General features: G+C 50.3%; 1 protein-coding gene across 6 annotated transcripts in view; it reads right to left on the bottom strand.

The window, feature by feature from the left end:
• Gatad2a (GATA zinc finger domain containing 2A) overlaps positions 1–18,930 on the bottom strand; it is a 91,083-nt gene that overhangs the window by 50,044 nt on the left and 22,109 nt on the right. Inside the window, exon 1 of one of the 6 annotated variants that reach the window (XM_051169997.1) lies at positions 18,111–18,380. The exons of the other annotated variants lie outside the window; for them this stretch is intronic. The gene's annotated coding sequence lies outside the window, so the exon portion shown is untranslated. Of the gene's footprint in view, positions 1–18,110; positions 18,381–18,930 lie in introns of those variants that run through there. 6 annotated transcript variants of the gene reach the window in all.

The following is an 18,930-nucleotide window of genomic DNA, read 5'->3' on the forward strand; positions in this document are numbered from 1 at the left end:
AGCACTGAGCACTGCAGAGCTGCTCAGGAAAAGGGCAGAGGGACCCTAGCACAGGGAATAGCTTGGCCTCCAGCTCCAGTCACCCCTAGGGAACCTGAGCAGTACCTGCTCTCCCTAGGGCACAAAGCCTTGTTAACCATGTCCCCAGAAGCAGGGGCATGTCAGACTAAGCAGACTAGAGACTTAGAGAGACAATCCCAGGAGAACAAAGGAGCCAACGGGGAAACTGCCCATACGGCTCATTCCCTGGCAACCCAAGCTGGCACTAAGGAATGAGAATGGTAGAGACCTGCCCACCATCTCAAGTCCTGGCACCCACAATCCATAGCTCACCTGGTAACAAAGGCCATGAAGCATCTCCTCTTACAATGAGCCAACACTGTCTTCCCAGCATCCCTAAAGACAGAACCGACACACACACAGACACAGAGCTCTTTCACAGCACCTTCTGGTGGTTCACACGTGGACATGCACAAACTCACAAACATCAGGACTCCAGTAAGCCTGCCTTTCCCCCAACTCCTCAGACCTGCCCACCTGTCTACACTGGAGCCTTCGCCCAGGCTACTGCCACACAAAGCAGCCCACTCCCTCATTCTTGCCATTTTTGGTGCAAGTCCTGTCATTCAAACAAGCATTCCCAGCCAGTGCATCCAGCCGAGTGAAGTAGACTGGGATGTGCAGCTCAGGTGGGACCCTGTTCTGAACCCCTATCTGTTTCCATCACACACTAGGAGCAAAACCAGTCATAAATACAAACTCCATCCTCCATTAAGAGTCCAAGGCTAACCAAGAAGAGACTTGATACCCTATGAGCATATACAGGGGGAGGAAGTCTCCCTCAGTCACAGTCATAGGGGAGGGGAGTAAGGGGAAAATGGGAGGGAGGTAGGAATGGGAGGATACAAGGGAGGGGAAAACCATTGAGATGTAATATGAATAAATTGATAAAATTTTTAAAAAATAATAAAAAGTCAGCTTAAAAAAAAAAAGAGTTCAAGGCTAGGTGGCAGTCATGTGGGCCCCACCCCCAGCAGGAGCCTGGGCCTCCCAGAGAGCAGCTGTTGCTTCAGCTTCTCTCAGAGCTGAAGGTCCCAAAGGCCCAGCCTTGAGTCTAGAAAGGCCTCCTCCCTGTGACTGCTGGGAACTCACTGCTGCCTTGATACTGGAGATTGATTCTCTGTACACATCGCCATTTCTTCTTTTTCTTTTCCCCCTCTGAAATGCTGAAATGGACCCTAGAACCTCTGCTTTGCACTGTAGGCAAGTAAGTGGTCCTTACTCAGCCCCTAACCAACCCATCCCTCCTTACTGCAGAGGTACAGTATCCCACCCTGAGCCCACTCATGGATGTATCTGGATCAGAAAGCTGGAGCCTTCATCACACTCTCCCTTCCCTGTTGAGAGTGCTTCTGGCCAGCTTTGGCACTTGATGATCCACAGCCCTCTGAGAAAGCCACTTCCCTCCCGGAGGCCCCTCAGGACTGTGCTACAGCCCAAGTGACAGCCCCGGCTCCAGGCAGGACCTCCTCAGGAAACCACTACTTCTTACTTTGGCTACTGTGATTGAAGCCATTCCTTAAAACTGTCTCAGCTCCTATCTGGACATGGACACTCCTCCCAAAGTCCAAGCAGCAGGTGAGAAGTGCAGAAACCTGCGTGCTGAGATAGAAAGGCCAGGGTTGCTAGGCCTCAGAAAGGTCTGAAGTGCTTAGCACTGAGATGCTCGGTATGTGAAAAGCTTGTCAGACACCTGAAGGAAGCGTGACAAGAAAAAGAGGAAACAGCTTCTCTGCTGGGAATCTGGGACTGCTCCCCTATGAGGACTCCTTTCTTCCCCCATCCCTTTCCTGGCATACAGTCCTCAAAGTCCTTAGGACCTCCAAAGCACCCATGTCATGGAGGAGGCTCACATGCTGGCTAGTGATAAGTCAGCTGCCTGCTCAGTCCCCGGGAAGAAAGGGAAAGAGAGGGCTAAAGGCTAGTGGGTCCCTAGCACCAAAAGTACCAACAATTGTGCCTCTGTCACAGGCTCTGGAAGCACCCACAGGCCCAGGGGCTCTGGAAGCATCCAGACAACAGGACACAGGAAGTTCCTGGTGAGCCCAGAAGCTCCTTCTTAACACTGCAACACCCATAATGGTGAGGAACATGTCTTCCTGAGTTCTACAAACAGCTGGAGGAGGGGCCTGGGAACCTAGACTGATAAACAGCCATCAGAAACCCGGGAGGGCCCCACTGGGCTACAAGGAGGAGAGCAGCCTTGAGAATAAGCCTTGGCCCTGTGGGAAATAACACTCCTCCAGGGAGCTGTTGTGGGCAGGGAGCTGAACTACAGGATGTCCTGCTAGTGTGTGCTGCTCAAGGGCCTCTTGTTGAGGTCCCTGAGGACTCAGGCTGAAATGTAGGGACAGTTTCCCCTAGCTGCCCTCTGCAAAGACACATCAGTATGTGTCATACTTCCAACTACCAGACACACTGACAAACAGCTACAGGAAAACAAACAAACAAACAAACAAACAAACAAAAATGATGAATACCTGCAAAACCCCCCCCCCCAAAGCAGGGCAGTGTCTCCTGGTAGTTTCCGGGGCTCAAGGGTCAACCTTGCCAAGCTGGAGGAAGCACATCCAGGTCCTGCCCCTACAGGAGCTAAAAACAAACCAAGGAATTTCTGTGCTCCAATACTCTACACCCGAGATGATGTCACAATGAACCTTCTAGAGCCACACGCATTTCTTTAAATCCCCTAGCAGCTGAAATAGGTCAGCCTTCAATGTGTATGCCTTGGTCTCTTCCAAAACAAACACTGGAGCTTAGATCCATGTTCTTAGTTATAGATTATTTTTGAGGTCGTGTTTTTTTGTGCAGTAAATGCATGTAAGGTAAAATTCTTAACTTCCCCCTTTTGGAGACAGGGTCTCACACCCCAGCCCAGACTGGCCCCAAACCCACAGCATGGAGCTTGTCCTGCTTCACCTTGTAAACAAGCCAGCCTTGCTTACTGTGACTTTTTGTTTATTTGTTTTTTTAAGACAAGGTTTCTCTGTGTAGCCCTAGAACTCACTTTGTAGACCAAGCTAGCCTCAAGGTGAGACCCACCTATCTGTACCTCTCAAGTGCTGGGGTTAAAGGCGTGCACCACCACCTCCTAGGTTATTGTGGCCATTTTGGTTTTTTGAGACAGGGTCTCTCTGTGTAGCCCTGGCTGTCCAGGATTCACTTTGTAGACCAGGCTGGCCTCGAACTCACAGTGATTTGATTGCCTCTGCCTCCTGAGTGCTGGGATTGAATTAAGGCGTGTCCCACCACGCCAGGCTTATTGTGACCATTTTTAAGTGTGTGGTTCAGTTGGTAGCAATACATCCTTCAACCCCAGTACTCAGGAAGCAGAGGCTGTGAGAGGACTGGGAGCGCAAGGCCAGCCTGGTCTACAGAGCAAGCCACGGGATAGCCAGGGCTACAGAGCGAGCCTCGGGACAGCCTGGTCTACAGAGCGAGCCCTGGGACAGCCAGGGCTAGAGAAACCCTGCCTCTAAACACCACCACCCAAAAAGTTTACATGGGCCAGTGAGATGGCTCAGCAGACTAAGGTTGCCAAGCTTGAAAACCTGAAGTCAATTTCCGTGACTCCTAGCCGGGCGTGGTGGCGCACGCCTTTAATCCCAGCACTCGGGAGGCAGAGGCAGGTGGATCGCTGTGAGTTCGAGGCCAGCTTGGTCTACAAAGTGAGTCCAGGATGGCATGGCCAAGGCTACACAGAGAAACCCTGTCTCGAAAAACCAAAAAAGGAAGAAAAAAAAAAAAAAAAATTCCATGACTCCTGAAAGATGTCCTCTGAATCCTTCCCATGCCTATACAGTAATGAATGAAACATAAAATTAAAAGTAGAAACACTACCGTAGTTTAGAGAACTTGTAAAAGTGAAACTCCACACCTACTACTTGTCCCTGCCGGAGTCTCTGGCAAGGACAGCGTTATTCCAGGGAGCTCTTGGGTGGGACTCACACATGTGCTCTTGGGGATCTAAGCCATGTTATGCGATTTCAAGATTAAACTACTTGTGCCACTGAACCCTCCAGGGCCCTGCATGCACAGGGATGTCACATTGCAAAGGGGGCCTAGGACCTGCTTTCTACCACACCCAGACAAGCCCCAGCATCAACCAATCCCTGCAATGTCCCAAATGAACAGGAAAGTCTGTGACTGGTGATCTAAGAGCGGCGCCCCCCAAAACAAACAAAAACAAAGAGCAGCGCCCAAGTACCTTAGACCTTGCCTTCCCTGCCAGCCCTGGCCTATTACAGTATGCCAGTTCCCTGGGGATACACCTATCCCAACCTCACCTTACAGCACAAGCAAGAGAAGCCCAGGATACAAGCCAGGAGAATAGAGAGGACCACTTCATCTTGGCCATGCTCTTCCCTTAAATAGAACACCCCAAATCTCCTGGAAGCCTGTGTGCAAAACGTTGTGCTGGTCAGAGACCCAGCAGCTCCCAGCACATCCAACTCCATGTAAGGGGGGCAAAACAAACAGATTCCCCCACCAAACGATGCCAGGGAGAGGGAACACAGGAGCACCATCATGCCTATCCACAGCCTGGAACCTTGAGCACCAAGGCAGCCTATCCCACAGGCAGAGTCCAGCGTGGAGGGCATGTGCAAAACACAACACAGGGTATGTCTGTCTGTCTGTGTGTCTATCCCTTGCTGGCCTGATATTAATAGATGAGACTGGCATCAAACTCACAAAGATCTGCCGGTCTGCCTCTCAGTGATACTTATTTTGTATCACTGTATTTCAGTGTACCCCGTGCATGTCCGGTGCACACAGATGCCAGAAAGGGCATCAAATCTCATGGAAGTTGTTAGAGGTTGGTCTAGTATATTTTGATGCTAAGTACTGTTTGCTGTCTCTGTGATCCACCTTGCCTAAGAGCCTAACCTGTTTGACCAATAAACAGCTATCACACCTGGGCAGGGCAAATGGGACAGGTGTGGCTAAAGTTCCAGGGCTTGGGAAAACAGAGAGAATCTTGGGAGGAAGAGAGACCTGAGGAGAGGAGGAAGAAGGCTGTGCCAAGGGTTATGTGGAGGAGAAGCACATGGCCGGCGTGGATGGAGACTTGGCCCAGAGGAAAAACATTTGCAAGTATTTGGGATTATGGATGGGAGGTAGCTTGATAGAAGTTATTAGAACCAGATGGCATGGGGTTGGGGCAGGTATTGGATACCTGGGAAGTATATGGGAGGTAGTTTAGGGGATTAATATCTGCCCTCCCCCAGGTTAACTAAGGCTATTTTAAAATATAACAAGTGTCTGTGTCTTCAGTGATTGCTAGTGGGTTAGAAAATACTGCCGCAATAATTATAGGCCAAATAATAAACATTATTAGGCCATACTGATAAAGCAACACCAGGAAGTAGAGTTACAGATGATTGTGATCCACCAAGTAGGTGCTGGAAACCAAACCCAGGTGCTCTGTAAGAGTAGTCAGTGCCCGTAATTACTGAGCCACCTCTCTAGCTGCCTGGGACCCCTTCACTAAATCTGTCTAGGAGCTGATTCTCTCCTTTCACCATGTGGGACCCAGGGATGGAACTCAAGCACTTTTACCTTCTGAGACAGCTCACTGTCCTGCAAAAGCGTCTTAGGAAGGGGGTGGGGAGGAAGCATGTCTAACTAAAGAAATGGCCACAGAGAGATCTGCAGTCTAGAGTAAGACTGTTCCCCTTTAACCCCAGCTCTGCAGGAATGACCTTATAACCTTAGCCCCTCCACATTCCCAGATGACAGGACTTGGGGCCTATGAGCACCAGACAGACCTACATCCTCAGGAATCTCTGCTAGTTTCAAGCTCAAGTCCGCACCAAGCTGGCAATCCAAGATGGTGAACAAGTAACTATGGTCTACATGCTGATAGCTTTTTAAGGGTTAGTCTTCTTGCCCTTATTATCTATGCCCAATAAATATCTATCCTTTAATCCTCATAACCAGAGCCACCCCCAAGAGATAGCACCGACATCCACCCATGACACCCTTTCACACGCAGCACTTCCCTTGACATCCCATTTGGCAGATGAGAAACCTCCGAAGCTAAGTCATAGAGCCAGGCCTAGGCCTCTCAGGTGTGGACGGTGTTCAGATTGCTCTGCCTTTGATGGCCTGGGTTCTACTACCGACTCTGACGGGACCCTAGCCTTGGGCTCTCCATGGACCAGGCCCAGACAGAGCTCTGAACCACTTCAGCACCAGAGACAATCAGACTTGTAGACTGCCCCATGGCTGGGAAAACATTCCCATACTAAGAAGTGCATATCGGACCAGAGTCCCCTCCTAAATATACACACTGACTTAACCCTTTACTAGCCTTCCTGGGACTCCCAGTGGCGCCCTGTGTACACCTGCATGACCTGGGGAGCTCCAGGCAGACTCAGAGGCTGCTGCAGATCAATCCTTGCCTCTTCTCTTAGAAGCCTTGGTGAGTCCCAGAAGCACACCCAACACAACCACCAGACCCTGCCGACAAGACACGAACTTCAGAGCGCCTGCCTGCCAACCTGCAAGCAGAGAGGAGGGGTCTGCAGAGCTAAAGACAAAGCCCAGGCTGGTTCCCGGTTCCATAAGCCAACAACCATCTTTACCTTGTCTCCAACAGATATACAAACACACACACACACACACACACACACACACACACACACACACACACACAGAGAGAGAGAGAGAGAGCACACGACAGACAACACAGGAGCTAATTAGAGTCACACGAATTATGTCTGCAGCCAGAGTGATAGGAAACTGAAACAGGAGAATCCAAAGCTTAAGACCAGTCTGAACTACACAGGGAGACCTGTCTCAAGAGGGGGAAAGCTGTGTGCAGAGGCCTTCTCTCACCAGAGCACAGCACAGTCTGGTTCCTACCCAGCCTCCAAGCAGGACCCTGACAGAGACCTAGTGATCACTTATATGTTAAGTCATTTTGACCCAAGTCTCCTACCTACAACCACACCCCTCCCCACTTTCAAGCCAGTGTCCTCAGAGGAACACCCATCTCTCCTCAAGCCTACCAGAAGAGTCAGAACTCAAATCGCCTGAGCAGCGCACAACACCGTCACAACAGCCACTACTGTATATACATGTGTGTAAGCACGTGAATGTCAAAGATGGCCTTCCACCTTAAGGCAGCAACTGTTACTGCTGCTTATGGCAGGCTAGCTGGCTGTGAAAACCAGGAGTGTTTCCTGTTCCCAGCTCATCACCCCACAGTGAATGCTAGCATTACAGACATAGTTCTTGCTGAGGATCCAAACTCAGGTCCTCATGCTTGAATAGCAAGCACTTCAACCACTGACTCGTCGCTCCAGTCCCCAGATTGTCTTATGTGTGTGCACTGGAAGAAAAGCAAGTGCTCTTAACTGCTGAGCCATCTCTTTAGCCCCCACCCACCCTGTCTGTCAGTGAGATGTGCATGTCACACTTCACACAGGCAGAGATGAGTCCGTCAGTTCTCTCCTTCCATCATACAGGTCCCAGGCATGGAACTCAGGCTGCCAGGTTTGGCAGCAAACATCTTTACCTGTCATCATCCTAGCCACTTCCCTGGGTCTTTCTGGAAAACTCAAGTTGGACACCAGGTACAACGGCTCACGCTTGGGAGGGCTAAAGCATGACGACACTGAATCTGAGCCCAGCCTGGGCTACAATGAGAGCCTGTCTCAAAATAAAAAGCCAGGTCAGATATAGTGACCCACAGCTCCTTAGATATGGAAGCAGGAGACCTGGAGTTCAAGACTAGCCTTGACTACACAGTGAGTGCCAGGTCAGTCTAGGCTACACCGACCTGTCTCAAAAAAGTAATTACGTAAGTAACAACTTAAAATCCTCCAAATTTGAATAGCCTCAGAATATAGAACACATGAACTCCCAACCAGCTCTCAGGGCTCTAGTGTCAGACCCAAGCCTCTTCCTAAACCCTGGACTTGCTGGAAAGCGCTTTCCCAGCTAAGGTAAGCATTCACCTGCCTCTCTTATTATTTCTTTGAAAGAAAAACACAGCAGGCTGTTCCTGCATATGCAAGAACCCTGCCTTTATCTTAACTCTCCCCACACTCTCACCTTGCACAAGCATTACTGTTTGGTCAGGAAGTGATAGATACAGGCAAACACACCTCTTCCAGGGTCAGCCTCACTCCCTGAGCTTACCAGAGCAGACAGTCACATGGGCTCACCACATCTCCATTCAAGGCAACAAAGAGAGAAAGGCCACCCAGAGCTTTGGGCTACCTCACTCACTCTTTGCCTCTCTAGGACCCAAGTCTCTCCCTCTCTGCCTAACTACCAATTATGCACCCCTAAAACTCAAAGCCAATCTTGGACTATATTACCCTCCAGTCCCTACTCAACTGCCATCCCGAACACTCCGCTGTCCTTCCTGTCTCAGGGCACTCTGTTATGCCTCCTCCCTGTCCCCAGCTCAGTGCCCTCAAGAGTCAAGTCAGGACCACCTTTCCTATCACAGGATCCCAGGGCTCAGCAGGGGTAGAGCCTGAAGAAACTCCCAACAGCTGTCAAGCAAATGGACAAACTTCCCTAGTCTCTGACTCCAGCTGACGACCACCAATCGGTCCACTGTCTCTGACACCTATCCTCTTTTATTCAGGAAGGCAAACCCATGGTTGTGGGAGTGCCAATCTGCCTTGGCAAATGGCCTTTTCCTCCCCAGGGCTTCCCTGCACAGAAGCTCACACCGTCCTGTACAGGTACACTTCAGGGGCTCCTGTGCTGAACAGTGCTCAACAGTGACTAACAGCCTGTGCTTCCCAACAACTGCCCATTACACTGTCCATAAACTCCAGGTCCAGAGGTGAAGGGGCCGCTCCACTGCTCCTAAGAAACCATATCCCTGCCCAGAATAGAAGAGGGTGGCCCAGAGATACCCTACTGAACCCTAGAGTGAGCAGAGGCTCCTCACAGCCTGGGCAGGGACTGGGGCCACTTGGCCACCCTTGTGTTTCTATCATCCATCCCGGCCTGCCTTAAGCAGCTGTCTGTTCAGAGACTCACCCCTCTGTCCAGTCACTTTCACAGTGGGAATGAAAAGCCTGAGCTGCACTGTACTCCAGGACCACAATGGTAGCTCAGGCTCTTATATGTCCATGGATTGTTTTTGTTTTTGTTTTTTGTGGGTTTGAATCTCAGGTATGCTAGGTTAGTGCTCTATCCCCAGCCTCTGTATAAACTTTTAAAATAACTCAAAAGGGGAGGGAGCCCGTTCAGTGGTAATGCTCTTGCCTAACACACACAAGGCCTTGGGCTCCACACACGCACACCCCATTAAAAAGATAAGTAACTTTTAAAGCAGCCAACAGTGGCTTTCAGACTCAAGAATCTCACTGATGACCACGAGCAGCTCAGTCTCCTTCCTACTACTCCAGCAAGTCAGGACAACATACAGGGAGCTCCCACCATTGCCAGCAAGAAGCAGCCTATGGCCACTCATTCCACAAGTTCCATCCCTGGGGCCACCTGTCCTTGTTTCTGTCTCTATCTCTAGAAAGAGAAAACCCCCTCTGCACTCCCCAAAATCTCTAACATAAGAAAAGTCACCTACTCAATCCCAAGCCAAGAGCCTGGCTCACCTAGGGCGCTGGAGGCCCCTCAGCTCCCTCTCTTGTGACACTGTGAGAAGCACCCCAGTAACCAGACTGGACCTCTCCTTACATAAAAACCATGCAAGAAGGCAGCATGCAAAGGGCCCGGGGTTCTAACTCCAGTACAGATTAAGGGACTGTGCAAGACACCGAGCGCTGTGCCAACATCACCCTTAGCAGGACGTGCCAATCTTGCCTCCCCCTGGACTAGCTCCGGCATTGCTAACGCTGCTGTGAGGCTGACAGGTGTGCTGCTTGCTGCTCCCATTGGCAGGGCCAACTCTGGACCTCAAGTGCACCTACAGTTAGCTGATTTACTTTCTTAATGAGACAGGGAAGGGCTGCTTAAGCTTTAAATCATCACCCACTGGATTTCTGGGGCAGGAAGCCCTGAGATTCCTGAAGCAGCCCTACATCACTTCCTTCCCACGTCCTGTCCTCTCCTCAGCAGACACCGACAATGACCTTAGGCTCAAAAGCAGACAAGGCCAGGAGGGAGGAAACTGGCCAGTGGACCTATATAAAAAAACTGAGCAAATCTAAAATAAACGACAGGTCAGACAGTCTGACCAGGGATACTCTAGGAGGGACCAGCTGGCAGGCACCTTCCTTCTGCAACTCAGAAGTGGGAAGTCTCTCCCCTTTGGGGGCCCTAATTTCCAGTTTATACCATGAAGAATTTCCTGGCTCACACTGAAGTATGAGGTTCAGCAGAGCAGAGCACAGAGGAAAGCCCACTGGGGATGCTACATCTGTCTGCTACCTTAAAAGCTATTTATTAAAATCTGCACCCCCCCCCCGTGTGTGTGTGTGTGTGTGTGTGTGTGTGTGTGTGTGTGTGTGTGTGTGTGTGTGTGTGTTCCTGTGTGCCAATCCAGGTGCATGCATGTCAAAGCTCCTATGCAGGGGAAGGGAGCCAACCTCAGGTTTCACCTGGATATAGAATGTCCTTTCCAAGTGCTCACTGCTACTTACAACAGGGTGGCTAACCCCTTGAGCAGCCCAGTGTTCTCCTGTATTCATTTCCATCTCTGTAGGAGCATTAGGATTCCAGGTGCATGCTCTGTGTCCAGCTTTATTTGGGATTCTAGGTATCCAAACTCAGGTCCTCACACCTGCATTATCCACTAGGCTAGCTCCTTAGCCCCAAAAAGGTGCTCTTTATTATATTGTGGCACAAAGCCCAGGGCCTTAAGCATGCTAGTATCATTAAGCAGCACCCTTGGCCTAACAGTTCCACTTCTAATGCAATGGCCTGACAAATATAGTCACACTATAACTCATACACAGGACCTTATACCAAGAAAACATTAAAGCTGGGCAGTGGTGGGGCACGCCTTTAATCCCAGCACTTGGGAGGTAGAGGCAGTGGATCGCAGTGAGTTCGAGGCCAGCCCGGTCTACAAAGTGAGTCCAGGACAGCCAGGGCTACATAGAGAAACCCTGTCTCAAAAAACAAGAAAGAAAGAAAGAAAGAAAGAAAGAAAGAAAGAAAGGAAGGAAGGAAGGAAGGAAGGAAGGAAGGAAAGCGAGCGAGCAGGCCAGGCAGTACCACTCATTACTGATGTCAAGCGCTCATCTCACCCCCAGGATTCAGAACCAGGAACTATAACTTCTACAGGTGGACAGGAGAAAAGATTATGCAAAACTTTGCTGCAAAAACAAACAAACACACACACACAGGTTGGAGGTGGCTCAGTGGTTAAGAGATCTGGCTGCACTTGCACAGGACTCTGGTTCAGTTCCCAGATGTGAGCCCACATGGTGGCTCACAGCCATCTATAACTCCAATACCACACCCTATTCTGGTCCCTATGGGCACCAGGCATACAGCACCCATACATATTGATGCAAACAAACATTTAATAAAAGAAAGAAAGAAAGAAAGAAGGAAATCTTGGGGCTGGAGAGATGGCTCAGAGGTTAAGAGCACTGACTGCTTTTCTAGAGGGCTTGAGTTCAATTCCCAGTAACCACATGGTGGCTCACAACCATCTATAATGAGATCTGATGCCCTCTCCTGGTGTGCAGGTGTACATGCAGACAGAGAACTGTATACATCTAAATAAATAAATCTTTAAAAAGAAAAAAGAATAATCCCTTTTGAGCATGGTGACACATTCCTTTAATTCCATTACTCAGGAGGCAGAGGCAGGTAGATCTCTGTGAGTCTGAGAGCAACCTGGTCAACGTAGCAATTTCTAGGCTGACAGAGCTACATGGTAAGACCTTGTCCCAAACAAACAAGCAAGCAAACTTTCCTAGAGTGAAAAGTTCATCTACCAAGTAAGTTAAGAAAAAGGCAGGCGGGACTGCAGGTCTGGTTAAGAACTCTGGCTGCTCCTATAAGGACAGGAGTGCTAGTCCTAGCATCCACATGGCAGCTCACGAGCATCTATAACGCCAGTTCTAGAAGATCTGGTACCCTCTTCTGGCTTCCTCTGGTGTCAGGCAAGCATACTGCACACATACATACATGCAGGTAAAATATTCATACACATAAAAATAAAAAATAAAGTTAAAAAAGAAAGAAAAAGGAAACTGCAAACACACCATAACTATGCTCCGATCAATGAGGATGAGAGAGGCCCCAGGATGGAGCTGGCTCATGAAGCCAGGTCAGTGAGCTCCATGGTGAGGCCTTGTCTCAAAAAATTATATAATAAGCAAAGCAGTGGTGGCGCACGCCTGTAATCCCAGCACTCAGGAGGCAGAGGCAGGCAGATCACTGTGAGTTCGAGGCCAGCCTGGTCTACAAAGCAAGTCCAGGACAGCCAGGGCTACACAGAGAAACCCTGTCTCAGGAAAAGCAAAAAAGAATCTTCTGAGGAGAGGACTTGAGAGATGGCTCTTCCAGAGGTCCTGAGTTCAATTCCTAGCAACCACATGGTGATTCATAACTATCTATACTGGGATCTGATGCCCTCTTCTGGCATGCAAGTGTACATACAGATAGTGCATGCATGAACAAACAAATAAGTAAATAAATGCTTTACCAAAAAAAAAAAAAAAAAAAATCCCCTGAATAAACCCCACCACTTGTAAGAGCTGACCTACTCACAAGATAGAGCACCAAATGAGACATCTGAGAAAGTGCAGGCATCCAGTCAGTTGCACCCAAGTCAAGTATGCCACAGGCTAAGTGACTCAACCAATTCAATCCAGCTCTCAGACAGTTTGGTTTGACCAAGCACTTAGGGTGCATACCTGTGATTCCAGCCTTTAGGAAGCAGAGGCAGAACACCACAAGTTCAAGTATAGCCTGAGCTACTGTCAAAAACCAGGAAGCAGGGGGCTAAGTAAATGGCTTAGAAGGTAAAAGGATCTGCTTGCTGTTCAAGCACAAGAGCCTGAGCTCAGCTTCCAGCACCATGTAACAACTGGAGCACAGCTCCTTGCCTACCCCAGTGCTGTGGTGGGAGCAGAGATATCAAGATTGCTGGGCCCTGCTAGATGCCAGCCAAGCTGAGAATAAGTGAGTTCCGGGCCCAAGGAGAAAGTGTCTCAAAGGACAAGGTGGAGCATGTGCAGCAGCAGTGCACACATGTGCATGCTTTTTGCTGATTTGTTTCCCTAGTCATACTTCCAAAAGCAGGTGGGAAAAACTGTTCCATTTGTGACCAAGAATAAGGATGGGCACACAGGAAGCTACAGCTCTGTATCTCTACAAAACCCATACCTGGAAACTCAAAGGAGCAGAAATGTAGACCTGAATTCAGCTCCCCAGCTGAAGTGAGCAGCCAGCTAAGGTGAGGCTGTGTCTACAACGGTGTTGGGGTAGGGCAGAAAGCTGATTTATCACACAGGTGCTCTTCTCTCCCCCAGGAAAGTCTGACCAACATGTAGATGAGAGTCCTACTCCCAAACCCTCCACATTCAGGGCTGGAGAGATGCCTCAGCAATTAAGAGTAATGGCTGCTTTTGCAGAGGACCCAGGTTCTGTTCCTAGCATCCACAAGGTGGCTCACAACCACCTGTAACCCCAGTTCCAGGGGATCTGCTGCCTTCTTCTGACCTCCACAGGCACTAGGCACACACCTGGGACAGACATACCTGCAGGTAAAACATTCATTCACAAAATAAAATAAATACATCTAAAAAAAACAAACAAACAAGCGAACCTGCACACTTTTGGCTTGTGGTGGGACTCCACCATAAAGAGAAGCCAGATCTTTGTGAATTAAGAGGCCAGATTGGTCTACATACCAAGTGCCAGGGCAGCCAGGGCTACACAGTGGTAACCAGTCTCAAAAGTAAAAAATTTAAAGAAAAGAAAAAGAAATACCCTAGCCAGGCAGTAGTGGCACACACCTTTAATCCCAGCATTTGGAAGGCAGAGGCAGGAGGATCTCTGAGGGTTGAGGCCAGCCTGGTCTACAAAGTGAGTTCCAGGACAGCCAGGGCTGTTAACACAGAAAAACCCTATCCCCTCCCAAACAAAGAAAAAGAAAGGAAGGAAGGCCGGCCCAGTTGCTGAATCTGAGTACTTCACTGGGGAGGCTTTACAGAGGATGGAAACACTCACTGTTGACACTTCCCACTTTCCTTACAGCCATCCTAGGAAATAAGAAATCACTTGCCAACTTATGAACAAGCTGAGGCTATGTGGCCAGGTGGCCCACCCAAGGTGAAAAAAAGGTTAAACTGAGCAATGAAAGAGAGCTCTGCCTACTCAAGCTGGCTGAAGAGCAATTCTCTAGACGAGACTCTAGAAAAATCAAGGTCCCTAGAGTGCCCAGGGGCCACTGTGTGCACCACCCCACAACCCACCAGCGGCTACACCCTGACAGAGACAGTTAAGTAGGATACAAAGCTTCCAGGGCCCATGGCAGGTCTGCCTAGTAATAGCTAAGGCTCCCTGAAGCAAGGTGCTGGGATCTTTACGAAGGACAGTGCCAATCTGGCCATTTGGTGTTGCCAGAGAGGCCTGAGGCGAGAGGGAGAGACGGGAAAAGAGAGGGGGAGGTGGGGGATGTGTTCTTCAGAGAACAGCCCAGAAGGTGACACTCTCAAGCACCTCCTCATGGTATCGGACTTTGCCTCCTTCATCTGGATGGAACACGAGGCCAAGCACAAGGCTGAGGTGAGGTTCCACAGGGTACACAGACATGGACGATTGGTTCCACAGTGAAGGTGCTCTATGCAGGATGCCCTATGGCTTGACCCCTCACAGCACTCCACTGTGAAGCCCATGTCCACACCCCAGGCATGAAGAGATTGTGAGCATTCTTGATCTCACTAACTCTCCACACGGCTTCCCCAAGCAGATAGGAAGCACCACCCCTTTCCAGAAAAGGAGAGCAAAGGGCGACTCAGCAGCAGCCAGTCACTAGCAGTGGCAGGCGGGGCTCAAAGGCTGACAGAGCAGGCTCAGTCAGGCCATGCAGCAGTCTAAAGCACTCAAAGGCACCACCTCAGGCAGGCTATAGGAACAGAAAGAGCAAGCCAGCCAGGTGGGGTCATGCTCAGAGCTGCAAAGAACTGCAAGAGGAATTGCTAGAAAATCCCTCAAACAAGTGGCCTTTACTCTCTCCCAGCTGCAGTTCTACCTGGTAGGCATCTCACTACCCTTGAGGAAAGCAGCCTCCAGTCCTACAACCTCAAACCACCATAATTCCCACCTCCACCTGCTAGGAGCTCCTCTCCTCTCCCCACCCCCAAGTCTAGATGGGTGCCCTAGGCTCTGACAGAGGTGTCACCAGCCCTTTCATATGAAGACCCCCAGAACTGAAACTAGAACAGAATATGGAATGTAAATCCCTAAAGATCTCGCCTGGGAAACAAGGATGAAGTGAGAAGACCAGTGCAGCCCACAAGGTGACAAGAGGCTCTGACTAGGCAACCTGAGGTCTCCCAGCCCCACACTGAGGCTACCTACAGGTATTCTATTAGAATAAATTCCTCTGTCTTCTAAAAGAGTAACCTACATTTTCATCAGACAAAAAGAGGTCACAAACACAGCCTGGAAAGCTGGAGAGAGGAGGAACGGGGAATCAGGTCTAATATTCTCCTGACTGAAAAGCCCTGGACCATGCTGGCAGAGTCTTCTGGTACCAGGTAGAACAGGGATGGCTACTTTGCTGTGATCAGCTCAACCACTGCCTTCCTAGTTCAACCCAAAGAGCACTGTATCCAAGCGGTACCTGACCCTCTGCCAGCTGCTAAAGCAGCATCCACGCTGACCATGCCCACACTCAGCCTCCAACCGTGGCACTGACAACTTGTTCTTCTGGTTCTCAGGAGGAAACCCCAGCCATGCTCCTCTAAAACTGCACCTACCAGCCTATTTCATAATCTTCCCAGCTCTCTACACTGAGCATAAATTACTTCACTTACAAGGGCAGAGAAAATAGCCCTGCCACTCCCTGAGAGGGACAGAAACACTGGAGTCCAGGCAGTAAGCTGCTGTGCTGGGGCTGCTTTTAAGCCCCCCTCTCAGGAAGGGCTGAACACCAAGGCTCCAGACCTAGGACAACAGTACCACTGCTGGAGTGCCCGGCTGCTTTCCCACCCACATCCTTCAGTTGTCTCTTCAGACCTAGTGAGGTCCTGGCCTGGGCTGTCTGGCCCCCTCTGATGAGTCCCACTGTTCTCAGGGGAAATCCCAGCTGCCAGCCTGCCAAGCCTGTTGGGGATGGGCCGCGCGCCCCCCCCATCATGGGCGGACTGATGGACGAACACGCGCACGCGCGCGCGTGCGCACGCACACACACATGCTGAACAATTGGAGTCCTCCTTCAGCTCAAGCACTCTCTGTTCAGAAACTCTTTTTTTCTCTTGATGCACTCAACCCCTACTTATTATATGACTCCAAATGGGAAAAGTCCCATCTCAGGTCCACAGGGTTACTCAGCCCTTCTCCCCTCTCAGTTTTCTTGGCCCACTAACCTTACTGCCCCTCTCCCAAGCAGCGCTTCCCAGTATAGAGCCAGAGGCATAGTATACATACTGACATGCACTGAATAAATCAATCTGCAAATCACTACTTGCAATACCAGAAATTCACAGAATAAATGATGCAGAACAAGTCAGACAGCTACTGGAGAATTGAGCATCTAAGTCTTAACACAACATGCTTTATTACTCAAATAAAGGCTGAAGACTGTACCAAGTTTGAGGCCAGCCTGGGCTATGGAGTAAGTTCTAAGACTGCCTTGGCTAGAGTGACATCCCGTCTCAAAAGGAAACAAAACCAAAACAACACAAAATAGCTCCTTGGTGGGGGGTGGGGCGGCACATAAGACACACAGCTTCCAGAAAGCTTCCCCAGGAGGATTGAACCCACACTGTACAGATCCTCACCATCACAACATGCTTCATCACAGGACCTGCCAAATGACACATTAATAGAGATGACATGACACTAAAGAAATGTCATCAAAGTGGAACTAATAAGGCATGGCGATCAATCAGTAACACGCAAACACTCCATTTCCTGCCCTACACTGCTTCCAAAAAGAAAGGCAACCCTGGAATTAAAGAGGGCTATGGCAGGATGCTCGGGTAAAAAGATGCCTGCCCCGAGCCTCAGCACCTAAGCTTGCTCTCTAGAACCTACATGGTGGAAGAAGCAACTCCTGAAAGTTGTCCTCTGACTCCACACGTGCCCGTGAGCACAAACAAACTTACAAAAGGAACATTATTTTTAATGTTTCATTATTTTAGGGAGCAAATGAAGAATGAGAAGTCGGTCCTGAGTGAAGAAAATCTAGGGAACTGCTCTCAAAAATCCCCACACTTACTGCTTCCTCTAGAGAACTCTTGAGTCAAAAGGAGCAGCCCTTCAAAGGCTGCGCCCCTCAAAGACCAGCTGGATTCTGTTCTCTGGGGACACAGCAAGGCTGGCATGCTGTTCTGTCACCAGATTACGCCTCCATGCAGAGGTACAAGGAGCTTGCCTCATATTCTGGAGCTGGGGGAATTCGCAGAGGCAAGCTGAAAACAGCCGCATTCCCCAGCTCTAATGCAGAGAGGGAACCCCGAGCCCACCTCTGTCCCTCCACTAAGCAGCTCCAGGAGACAGCAGGACCTCTGAAGCTGCAACCCAACTGGAAAGTAGGCATTACACACCCTACAACTGAGGGATCCTTTTTGATACTTGCTATAACTGCAAAAGAAACCTGGCACTCCCACACAGTGGGTTCTCATATCTGAGAGACAGGTCTAAGCCACGGACTGAAGGGTATTCACACACAGTGCTGTGGCATTATGTTGCTTTAAAGAAAAGTTGTAACCACGGAAAAACAGAAAGAGACCAGAACAAGTCCACAACCAGGTGTCGATTTGTGAACGGACACACGGACGGACACACACGGACACGGACACACGGAGCGGGGGAGGGGGGAAGAGAGAGAGAGTGAGAAAGAGAAAGAAAGTGGGGAGTGCTATGTACTCTGAGAAGGCAAAAAGAAGTAAATGCCATGAAGGAAAACAATTAAAACTCAGGAGACTCACCCGGACTTTGTCCTAAAGAATCCAAAGCCTCAAGATAAGGGTAAACTACCTGCAATGGGTCAGGTAGGTAGAACTTGCGGCCTCTGCTAAACTGCAGGGGCAAGGAGGAAACACGCACCCCAGGCTGCCACACAGGTCCTAAGGAGGGATTCCCATTCATTTCTGGGTCCCAGAGAGCGCAGACCAGTATCAGTGTCCGGCTGCGGCTGAGGCCTGCCCAGAAGCCTTTCCTTGTTGAAGTGATCAATTCCGATTCTTGGCATTAATCCCTTTAAAAGGCCAGCTGCTGCTGTCTAGTCACTGATGCCAACCCGTTCCAGGTGGAAGAAAAAAAAAGAAATTAATGGGGCTACCTCGTAGACCGGGAGACAAATTTAAAGTGGAGGGCCACGAGGAAGCCAGGAACCAAGAGAGGGGGAAGGGTCCCGTGGCTCCCCGGGGTCAAGCAGGAAGGGCGCGAGCCCAAGCAGGACGGGGGGGCGGGGGGGAGGGCCGGCCCTGCAGGCGTGGGCGCGCGGGGACTCTTATTCTGACACGGGATCCTCCGCCGCCGCAGCAGCCGCCGCTGCCGGATTCAACGCCGCCGCCGGGCCGGGACCCCCGACCCTCGCGTGGACCCTAACCCCACGCCACTCGCCCACGTGCTGTGCGCCGGCCGCCCCCACCGGGGCGGCCTCCCTGTCCGAAAAGCTCAAGAGGTAGCGAAGCGGCTCGGTCACTTTCCGGGACCCCGGCCCCCAGCCCCACGTGCGCGGGCGGCGGGGAACTTTCCTGCGGCGCGAGCAGAGAGAACCGGAGCGCAGCTCGCCGAATGCGACCG

The sequence above is a fragment of the Acomys russatus genome, chromosome 27 (genome assembly GCF_903995435.1).
Source record: "Acomys russatus chromosome 27, mAcoRus1.1, whole genome shotgun sequence".
Lineage (NCBI taxonomy): Eukaryota > Metazoa > Chordata > Mammalia > Rodentia > Muridae > Acomys > Acomys russatus.